The following is an 11403-nucleotide window of genomic DNA, read 5'->3' as shown; positions in this document are numbered from 1 at the left end:
CAGCTACAGACTGATGGAACGTTGCAATGATAAAAAGGATAGAGGAAAGCAAGAGAGTACATCTTAGAGGAGACATTAAAATGGTGAACAGAAATGTTTGTGGGTCAGAAAGTCACGTTTGTAGCCACTTGGCATGGTGTACTAGAACACGCCTTGATGAGGCGACAAACAGAATCTCAATAGAATCTCCTTCTTCTAGCATCCTTGTGAGTGCTGGCAAAGCTCCCTTATAGAGAGAGCGATGAGTGATTTGACGATACAGATTCTATGCCTGCTCCATGTAAGTGGTCTGGGGATTATATTTCATAATGCCCAGTTAGTGTTGCTAAAGCTTCCCATGATGGAAAAATGGTCTCTATGTTGGGTACCTTGGCTCTGGACAGTTCAGAAAGGATTAGTGAAAAATTCTACTGCAGTTCATGGTTAATAAATACCAAGAAAAAGTTAGGGGAGGGAGGAGAGAAAAGAGAAAGGAGAAAGAGAGACAATGCCAAAAAATGAAAACTCATTTTAGCTCTTCTATTAAAGCCAGATGTATTTTAGGCCCTGTTTCTAGGCAACTGCATAATGGTAATATTCTTGAATCCTTTTTTTAAAGACTCACAACTGTCAGAGTCAGTAAAGGTCAGAAGGTAATTATAAAGTCATAAGAGTGACATCCGAGAGGCAGAAGTGCTCCAGCATCACTGGGGAAGCATTGACATTTCATATTTCGCATCCATTTTCAGAAATTCTAGGATCCTCCATGGAGCTCTTTATCATGCCCCTTTGCCAAGATCACTGACCCAGTCAAACCTGAAGAGGACACTGGCATTTAACCGGTTCTATCATCACACCTCTCAGATCTTTCACTGGGGATTGGCAGCGTTTCCACAGTGTGCATTACCCTTTGCTAGCTATTAGGGAAGATGAGTACCAAACAGCTAAGACACTGTAGAATCAATAAAGAACTTTACAACTGGAAATTGCCTTGGAGAGCAGTCCAACAGCCTCAATATACAGATAAGGAAACACAGACAGGAGGAGGAGAAAGAAGCAGCTAAAATCTATTAAGTCCATGGATGTGCCTACTTTGGGTTCACTGAAGATGGAGCAGATTTTCTATCCAGTGTTCACTTTGCTATTGTGTGTGTAGCCTTGGAACATAGAAGGGAACTGACATTTATTGAGTTCCTCAAGTACTTTGCTACTCTCTTTATTTACATTATCGTTTGATTTTCAGAATTGCAGAGGGTTTATAGGCATCATTCCTATTTTATAGAGGTCAAAGCTGGGCCTTAAAGAGGTTAAGTCTTCCTGGCTCCCTGAGTTTCTGCATATTTACTCTTGGAGACGGTCTGTGTTAAGTCCTCACTTGCAAAATGATGATAAAACCACGTATCTTGCAGGGTACTTTACAAAATTAAATGAGGTCGTTTATGTGAATACCTAGCACAGTGGTGGACATATGGTAAGTCAGAGCACTGAACTGCTTTTATCAAAACCTTCCAGTGGCTTCCACCCCGTGGAAGTAAAAGCTGAGCCCTTGCCCTGGCCTACAGGGCCTGCACCATCTGCGAACTCCCCTTCTCTGCTCATTCACCTTCTGGACCACCCTTCCTGCTGCTCCTCTGCCCTCCCAGGCCAGCTCCCCAAGCAAGCCTTCCTGTGGCGTCCACCTCAGACTGCCCTATTCACAATCCGCAGCTCCTTGCTCCCCACTCCCAAGGCCTGCATTCCTCTTCTGCTTTACATTCTCCGTAGCACTTATCACCACCTAAGGTGGCCTCTATTGTTACTCATTTTCTATTCCCCCACACGCTGCAGAGGAAGCTGCAAGGGCAGAATTCTTTTCTTTTGTCCATGCCGAATCCTCAGCACCTAGCAGATGCTCGAGAAGTATTTGTTAAGTGAATAAATGGATCTTCTTTTCCTTTCTCCCACCTTCCCTCCCTGGGTCACAGATGTTATTAGATCAGATGGCTCTGCCCTTCTAAAGTATGGGGGGGGGAAGAGAAAAGCCTGAACTGTCAGTAAGTAAAAATTACAGTTAACGGGCTCCAAGACAAAGGACATGTTGAAACCAGGGACAAATAATGTTGCTTGGGCTTCTTACCCACACTATCACGCCTCCCTGAGTTTGAGGTGTCTAGACTCTATGTTTCCTTTTTTTAAAGTGTTCACATGGCTTGTCCCTGCAGCAGGAAGGCACCCTTTTTCTGCCTTCCAATATTTTGATATAGCAGGTACTGACTGACTACTGGGTGTCAGACTCCATGCTCTGTGCCAGATGGTACACAGGAACAGCTTGCTGGCAGAGACAATCACTCACCACCAGGCTCAATATATTATAACATGGCAAAGGCTAAGATAGAACTAGATCCTGGGGGGGGGGGGGCAAAAAGGTGGGGGCATTTAATCCCAGCTGAAAGTTCAGAGAACACTTCCCAGAGACATCTTGAAAGATAACTGAGAGTTAGTTGGGCCAAAACAGAGCAGGAGGAAGCTCCAGTCAGAGCTCAGTCTAAGTGAATTCAGAGTTATGAAACAGCATGATGTATTCAGGGAACACAGGAGGTTTGTGTTATCAAAACATAAGCTATAGGGCTCGGCATCTCTTATATGCTATACGAAGGGGCTTGGACTTGTGGAATCAATCTAATTTGTTTTCAGATTGATCATCCTAATGGAGGAATGGTTTTAATCCAGGCTTATTAAAGATTTAGAAGGCCAATTAAAGCAAGACTCGGGGAGATTATTTAAAATGCTTTTGAAGGAGAGAGAACTCCCTAATGACTTAAACTTAGATGACACATCTGACCCTTTCCACATGATGACAAGAGAGGACGTAGACCCTTCAGAAACCTGTGTAGCCTAAGAGACCCCCATTGAATCAGGCATATAACCTAGAGAGAGACCAGCTGGTCTGTTCCAGTCCATTGTGAACCTACAGATTCACTCCGGATCTTCTGACCAGCCTCCTAGACCAGAGAATCCCTTAGAAGGTGAATACTCAATTTTAAGGTTCCTTGAAAGTCAAACTCATCGAACAAGATCTCTATTGACATTTCAGAGCCCACTGAGTACAACCAAGGTCTAATAATTAGGAATCAAGACTGGGCACACCTCTATTCCCAACACTATGCAAGGCTGAGGCCAGAAAGTCACTTGAGCCCAGGAGTCTGAGACCAGCCTGGGCAATACAGTGAGACCCCCATCTCTACAAAAAATGCAAAAATTAGTGGGCATGGTTTCACATGTCTGTAGCCCCGGCTACTCAGGAGGCTGAGGCAGGAGGGTCGTTGGAGCCCAGGAGGTCATGGCTGCAGTGAGCCATGATTGCACCACTGCATTCCAACCTGGGCAGCTGAGCACAACTTTATCTCTAATTTAAAAAAATAAATAAATAAAAAATTAAAATTAGGACTCAACTAACCCCTTCCTGAGGGATCCTCTAGACCAGAGGTTGCAGCCCATTCTATCTGTCATGGATATTTTATTCATCCCACATACTAAAAACAAACTAAAACTATTTAAAATCCTTGCAAACATATAAAAATCAGATTTCACATCAAAATTTAGGTTCCAGCTTCTCTTTCTAAAATTCTGAAAATAGTGTCCTGCCCTGCTATTTGGAAATAGCAAGATAGAGTGAAACAGCATCTCCTGTCCCCTCTGGTCCTTCTTCCTCCCAAGTGGACATAGTCTCATTTGCCAGTCCTTCATGGCCTTCACAGGTGACCTGATCTGCAGAGACTGACCCTAAACATTCTTGGATATCTCCTCCTCATTCAAATCACAGCCCCCAATCTCTAGTCTGGGTTTTTCAGGTGACCAAACTGGTCATTTCTTTCAAAATTAAGGAGTCCTACCAATAAGCTCTCCCCTGCTAACTACCCAGGGCCAGTATTTGGCTAGGCAAGGAAGGCACCTTGGAAAAGGAGGGCAGGGTAGGAATTACCCGAAGACTCAGGCAAGAAGAGAGGGTAGGCAGAGCACCCCAGAGAATTAGAGCAGAAGGTAAAGCAGCTGCATAGAATAATATTAAAAGGACATTAATGAGGAGGGCATGACTTTCCTGGCATAGGGGAGGAGCTAGAATGGAATTGATATCTTGGCAGGAAGTATGAGTGGGACAGGGAGGGATTCCTCTCCTTTTCAAGCCTCATGGACAAATTTTGAAAGAAAAACATTATTGGCTATGCACTTCTAAGTTTTATTACTACTTAGAACTTAACTTGCTTGAGAGTTTTGAATGAGGTGCTAAGTACAAAGTATGTTAACTTGGGCAGAGGTGAGATTTTTCCAGTTTAAAATTAATGTCCCTACAAAAGAAATAAGAGTAATGGAATATTTCACCCAGATGGTTTGGCTCTTTGATATCTACAGACATTTTGAAATCACTTAAAATATTTTTCAGCTTTTCTGTGCAGTTGCATTAGGTGATGACTGTTGGCTTACTTATTTCCTGTTCAGTTTTTCCTTTGCTCTCTCTCCAAACAACTTTTGTCTTGGAAGGCTATAGCTGATCCACAAAATTGGACTTGTGGCATTAAAAAGTTGGGTAATAATAGAGACAGAAGAGTGCCAACAGGTCATTTCATAATCTAATGCCTTGTGATCAGCTGTTATCCTGCTGCTCAGCATTGATTCTGAGCCTGATGATGGGCATTTTGAGGTGTATACTTTAGCTACATCAAGATGAGGACACGTCCTCCAAACGATGGGGTTCGGCAGGGTTGCAGAAGAGCTCCAAGACTGTGCACTGAGTACTGCGCAAAAGTAACAGGATGGCTGACTGAGAGCTGGCATAATGGTTGAACAAAGGTTTCAGTCCCTGGTGAAGGAAAGAAAAGCCAGGAAAGTCAGCTTCCCAGGGTCACCCTCTCTTTTGTCCTCTACAATAAAAAAAGACTCTATATCCTACAAGTGTAGCCACCTTGCAGTGCACCTCAGGACATACAAGTAGAGGCCGAGAGAGGTGAGTGCTAGGTCAAAATACGTCCACTCCACAGTGGACATGAACAGTTTTGTAAATACTGGCAGTCTTCTTAAAAGAACTGAAGAATTTGACCAACTTACAAAAGCAATACAGACAGAAAAATACTTGAAAACTTATGTCATCATATCCTAAAAGCTTAGGGTGATGATATTACTCCTCACAAGACTTTAACCTCGAGAGCTCTTGGTTTAACTGTTTTGCTTTCCTCTTTTTGGTTTAGCAAATCCATTTAATATAATCACACATATTAATCAAAAGCTCTAACCCAATATTTTCTCCTTCTCCTCAAGCTCCTGTTATTGGGACACAGAGATGAGCAAAGTAGATCTTTTCATAAAAGATTAATTCAAGAAACTCAACCAGTATTTATTGGCCACCTACTCTACATCAAGTACTCAAGGCATTTGGAAAATAACAACAAATTGGACTTTAACAGACTATAGGAGCTGTCACTTTGGATTTCATAACTCAGATCTGATCTTAGGTAGACTGCATCACTTTAAGTTACTGTATGCATGAGAATCTTTTTTTGGCAATTTCACTTGGTTGTCACTGAGCAGCCAGAGCATGCTGCCTTCTGCCCCACAACAGAATTAGGTTGAATGTAGCCCTTCCAGGATTATTAAAATTTTCTCCAAAGTATATTTGCTTGTGCTCAAAGAATGGTTTATTGGCCGGGCATGGTGGCTCATGCCTGTAATCCTAGCACTTTGGGAGGCCAAGGCAAGTGGATCACCTGAGGTCAAGAGTTCAAGATAGGCTTGGCCAATATGGTGAAACCCTGTCTCTACTAAAGATACAAAAATTAGCCAGGCATAGTGGCAGGTGCCTGTCCCAGTCTGTTACTAGGGAGGCTGAGGCAGGAGAATTGCTTGAACCCAGGAGTCAGAGGTTGCATTGAGCTGAGATTGTGCCACTGTAGTCAAGCCTGGGTGACAGAGCAAGACTCCATCTCAAAAATAATAAAATGAAATAAATAAAAAAGAATAGTTTATCTATTGGGCAAGATCTACCCAATGACCATACTTCAAAAAATTAGATTGGACTGTCAAAAAAACATGTAAAATATTTTTTCTGAGCTTGATTAAAAAAAATACATTAAATTTGCATGTATGTTTCAATTTAGTGGCTTGGGAGTAGGGTAGCATGCTATTATTCCTTTCTCAACAGGTTTCCACATGGCAGTTTGTTTTGGAATATTACAGGGAACTGTATGGGTTTCAAAGAACTGATGTTCCTCTAAAAAGCAAACAACTGATAGTTCCATTTTCAGCTATGAGAACTTCCCTTCTTTTCCTTTGATTAGTATCACTCCTTGCTTTTTTTCAATTAAAGAGGCAATGAATTCTTTCCAACCCACTTCCAAACAATGCACAGCTGTATTCTGTCATTTGCTCCCGTTTCTGATTATAGCCTAGAAACTTCCAACTCATAACTACTTCTTTAACATTTCATGTATGGGTGGTTATCAGTAGAATATTTCTCTGACATATTGCAAAAAGCACTTCTATTTTCAGTACACTCATCAGATGAGTGGTTAGGGTTAAGAGTAGAAAGGCCTTTATATGTTTTTTAAAAATAACTATTCTGAATGCAGAAGTCAAAGGATCAAATATCTGTTTATAATTCACACCTTACAGACGTCTACCTATGCTTTAATACCTAAGATCTACGTTTTTTTCAAGAAACAATATCCACAATCAAATAGTGCTTTGCAGTTAACAAAACTGTTTCATAAACATAACATCTTTTATGTTAATTACAAAACTATGTCCAATTATTATTTGGGTGAGACGGTAATTTGGCTAAGATACTGGGTATAATTATCTCCACTGAACAGAGAAGTAACCTGAGGCCAAGAAGGCTAAATGACTACATTCAAGAAGCATTGCCGAGCCTCAAGGAGACACTGTATATAATTCCTCATACAATTAAGACTCTCATAGGAATATATAGTGAGCATGTGTCTAAGATTTATTTAATTCATTAATGAAGGGACCTGCAGCATGACAAAAGTGGCTCAAAGAAGGACATCAGAAACTGGCACATGCTGTCCATCAGAAAAAGAATGCTGTAATAAGACTGCAGAGATACGAAACTGGATAATGCCCTTCAAGGCAAGAAAACCATTAACTCTTGGGGTTACCTTCCCTACCAAAGAGAAATTTTTTGCAACTTACCAATTTTTTTCTAAGCTAACATCTAAGTTTAGAGAGTTTGAGTACTAATCAATAGTACACAGTAAGTCAAAGTTACCTTCCCCTAGCACAGGAGTCAGCAAACTTTATCTGCATAGAGTCAGACAGCAAATATTCTAGGCCTTATAGGCCATATGGTCTCTGTCACAACTTTCCAACATTGCTGCTGTAGTATGAAAGCACCTACTGACAATAAGGAATGAATTATCATGGTTGTATTCCCATAAAACTGTATTTACAAAAAAACAGGGAGTGGACTGGAGTGGACCCACACAACATAATTTGCTAATCCCCATCCTAAAACATCAAGTGATCCTTCAGTGACCCAGTTAGACAATCCTCTGTATACAACTTTGAAGAGACATGCAGTTCTTTATTTCTAATTTTCAGATAATTTTTAAACAGTATCCAGGTCTTCAAATGATAAATGTGATGCTTTTCCCCTACTACGTAAGAGAGCCGACTTTGCTATCTCTCTGAGGCCCATTCAGTCCTTAGAGTTCAGATAAGAAACAAATAAAGCTGTATGAAAGAAAAAGGTTAAAATTCAAAAATACTAAGAAAAGTGTTAATCAGTAATTCTCAGTCTTTGGCTTGCTGGCCTGAAGAGAATATTCTGTGGACCACCTATCCCTTTCTCATACCTTGAGGAATCTTCATTAGAATCCATGGGAAGCCTAAGACTGGTAAGAAGTCACTAAGAGCTATGAGAATGCATGAGGCCAGGTGCTTCAAAGTGATGGAGGAACACTCATCTGGAGGCATGAACATGGCAGAACCACGTGATGCAAGGATGCGGAGTACATGTACCACCTCTAGGACCTTCAGCACTCATGCCTCAGAACCACTGACCTACAAGATCAAAAGTAGCATTCAGCTCATTTGAAGGCAGTTTCCTCCAAGATATGTTAAAAAAAAAAAAAAAAAAAAAAGAAGTTGAACACTGTCCTTTTCATTGCAGTGGAAATTATCTCATTTTTCAAAAAAACATTCCCATGTAACCTGACTCCTGTTAATTAGGATGCAGGCTCAGTACATTGGTCTATATTGAGCTTATGTAGTCCCATCCATAACAGGTGACTGCCACAGAACCAAATGCTAGAAGCAGATTCCTTGTAAGACCAGGATTTGATTAATTCAAATACTTACTATATATCTACTGTGGGCTAAATACTATGATAGACATTGCATTTACAAAATTGAACAAAACCAAGTCCTTATTCTTAAAAAGAGTAAGCACTGTGTCAGTTTGCTGAGAATGATGGTTTCCAGTTTCATCCATGTCCCTACAAAGGACACGAACTCATCGTTTTTGATGGCTGCATTGTATTCCATGGTGTATATGTGCCACATTTTCCCTGTCCAGTCTATCATCAATGGGCATTTGGGTTGGTTCCAGGTCTTTGCTATTGTAAACAGTGCTGCAATGAACATTCGTGTGCATGTGACCTTATAGTAGAACGATTTATAATCCTTTGGATATATACCCAGTAATGGGATTGCTGGGTCAAATGGAATTTCTATTTCTAGGTCCTTGAGGAATCGCCACACTGTCTTCCACAATGGTTGAACTAATTTACACTCCCACCAACAGTATAAAAGTGTTCCTATTTCTCCACATCCTCTCCAGCATCTGTTGTCTCCAGATTTTTTAATGATCGCCATTCTAACTGGCATGAGATGGTATCTCAAGGTAGTTTTGATTTGCATTAATCATTCTCAGCAAACTGACACAAGAACAGAAAATCAACACCGCATGTTCTCACTCATAGGTGGGTGTTGAACAATGAGAACACATGGACACAGGGAGGGGAGCACTACACACTGGGGTCTGTTGGGGGGAAATAGGGAGGGACAGCGAGGGGTGGGGAGCTGGGGAGAGATAGCATGGGGAGAAATGCCAGATACAGGTGATGGGGAGGAAGGCAGCAAAACACACTGCCATGTGTGTACCTATGCAACAATCTTGCATGTTCTTCGCATGTACCCCAAAACCTAAAATGCAATTAAAAAAATAAAATAAAACAAAATTAAAAAAAAAAAAAAAAGAGTAAGCACTGGCCGGGTGCAGTGGCTCACTCCTGTAATCACGGCACTTTGGGAGGCCAAGGCAGGCAGATCACTTGAGGTCAGGAGTTTGAGACCAGCCTGGCCAACATGGTAAAACCCTGTCTCTACTAAAAATACAAAAAATTAGCCAGGCATAGTGGCAGGCGCCTGTAGTCCCAGCTACTTGGGAGACTGAGGCCTGAGAATTGCTTGAACCTGGGGGGTAGAGTTTGCAGTGAGCAGAGATCATGCCACTGTATTCTAGCCTGGGCAAGAGAGCAAGACTCTGTTTAAAAAAAAAAAAGTAAGTGCTATTCTATCAGGAAAAAACGGATGAAAACTGCTGATGTGCTAACTGCTAGACAGAGTAAGTACTACATATGCCATACGTAGTAAATGCTCTAAAGGGCAGCCTGAAGCAGAGTAATGGGACAGATAAGAGAGTAATAGGCCACTGAGGTAAAGCAAGCTGAGTGCTGATGATTTCAGAAATGGCTAGTAAGCAAGGGAGCCAGAAAAGCAAAAGGCTCTGCTTAATTTCATATTACTATCAAATCAATTTTACAAATGAAATGACAAAAAGTATCTTAGATAATAAGCAAATGGGAGTCAAAGGAAAAAGGAAACTGACGTCTATTAGCTAGCTTATTTGTAACTGTCACTGCAGCAGTGATGCCCCCTCACCGTGAAGATCCTTCTATCAACTCCCCTCAGAAGCTGCTTCTGGTAGATTTAAATTATCCTTTAACTCCTCATTTCTGTTCTATTATGGCCACATGTATTTGTGTCTGCTACTGATCATGCCTTCCTCCTGCCAGCTGATTTTCTAATTTTTCAGTTTCTAGAAATTATAAACAGAAAAAATCTTATAAAAGTAAGTTGATGTCATGTGACATATTGACACATTAAAAGAATCCTGTCATTGCCTAACAAAGATCATATTTCTACTCTTCAATATTTCTCTAATAGAAAACAAAATTTATATGTAATGTTTGAATGTCTTACTGTGGTTTATTTACACTTTATAAAGTTTTAGTAATGTAAAATATAAAATTATTCCTATTTTTTTTAAATAGAATAAGTTGTGCTATAAATAAGAAAGCCATCTAACAAATGCTGATCCAAAATGTGGTTTACCACAAAATTTCAGGAAGGAAAAACAATTAAAAGACTTGTGAAAAAGAAGAAAAATAAATGCTGGGAAAACATATGAAGAGTCAAAGTCTCTCTTAGAAAACAATTATTCAAGTAAATATAATCATTCTAGTAACTGCTGAATGACCACTAAGTGACTACATGGATCATCATCTGATACTTAAATAGCTAGTACGAAAATAGGAAAGCTGTCTTTCGAGACAGAAAAATTAGACAACATTTTCACAGTGAAAGGCAAAAGGTTTTAGAATTCCTTACAATGGCTCACTTAAGAAATTAATTCAATGGTTCTGAATTACTTAAGTAATTATAGGTTGATCTGTGAAAGCCAAACACAATATTACGTATTAGCACATAACCAATAATTACATAGAACTCTAAACCAAAGGAAGATGCCTTTCTTGGTGGAAAAATGCTGCAAAAGGTAAAAAAAATTATATAGCATTGAAAGGGAGCCCACTATTTTTTCTTTTCATTTAAATCAATAGTCAAGAAGGAAAATGTTGGGAGTTGCAGAATAAAACAAGTGAGCCATCATAATAAAGCAGACACAAGAATCTTTCAAATATAAGAGAAAAAACTAGCTACTCTTAAGAAGTTTAGAACACTGTTAGTTAAAAGGCCAATATTCACAGGAAATCAAGGGCCAATAAGTTAACAGTTACTGCGATAGCCCCAAATACTTGGAAACCCCTCCCTTTGAATGATGGGCCAGACTTAGTGCTTCACTTCTAATGAAAAGAATAGTTGGGCGTGATTCTGTGTCACTTCCACAACCAGCTCATAAAGGGGATCCAGTTCTGCCTGGCATGCATGCTCCTCTGAGGATACTTGCCCTTAGAACCCAGCCACCACATTGTGAGGAAGTCCAGGCCACACAGAGAAGCCATGTGTGGGTGTTCCAGTCAATATCTCCTCCTAGACCCCCCTGCTGATGCCAACATATGATACCAGTCATATGAAGAATAAGCCTGAAGATGATTCCAGAGCCTGGCCTTTGAATCATCTGGCTTAAGACCC

This window comes from Aotus nancymaae, unplaced genomic scaffold, assembly GCF_030222135.1.
Source record: "Aotus nancymaae isolate 86718 unplaced genomic scaffold, 86718_ANA_hifiasm-v0.15.2.pri h1tg000012l, whole genome shotgun sequence".
NCBI lineage: Eukaryota > Metazoa > Chordata > Mammalia > Primates > Aotidae > Aotus > Aotus nancymaae.
Note: the sequence above shows the minus strand (reverse complement) of the source record.